This window comes from Carlito syrichta, unplaced genomic scaffold (assembly GCF_000164805.1).
Source record: "Carlito syrichta isolate Samal-C Ts95f unplaced genomic scaffold, Tarsius_syrichta-2.0.1 Scaffold313246, whole genome shotgun sequence".
Classification (NCBI taxonomy): domain Eukaryota; kingdom Metazoa; phylum Chordata; class Mammalia; order Primates; family Tarsiidae; genus Carlito; species Carlito syrichta.
The window spans coordinates 417727-418083 of record NW_007257342.1 but is presented as its reverse complement, the minus strand read 5'-3'; positions in this window follow the sequence as shown (position 1 = coordinate 418083).

Genomic DNA, 357 nt, shown 5'->3' with positions numbered 1-357 from the left:
GGCGAGCGGGGGGGGGGCGGAATGTCAGCTCTGTGAAAGAAGGAAGGGACCTTGTTGCCATGCCCCTCTTCTTGCCAGTTGGGTGTCCAACTTTCTTTTATCCCTCAGACTCCTCCGTTCTGATGTCTTCCTTGAGTATCTTTCCTTTTCTGGACAACGAATATCTCTTGTCCAATCCTGGATACAGAACAGCTTTCAGATGCATGTTGAATTTAATTGATGTGTCTTTCCTAACTGTAGTAGCATTTTCAGAGTCCCTCAAAGTCTATACCCAAAGAAGAAACTATAGGCAGTAGGGGCAGATATATTTTGGGCAGGGTTCTAAAATCCTGGAATCCTTGACTCCTGAAATTGGAA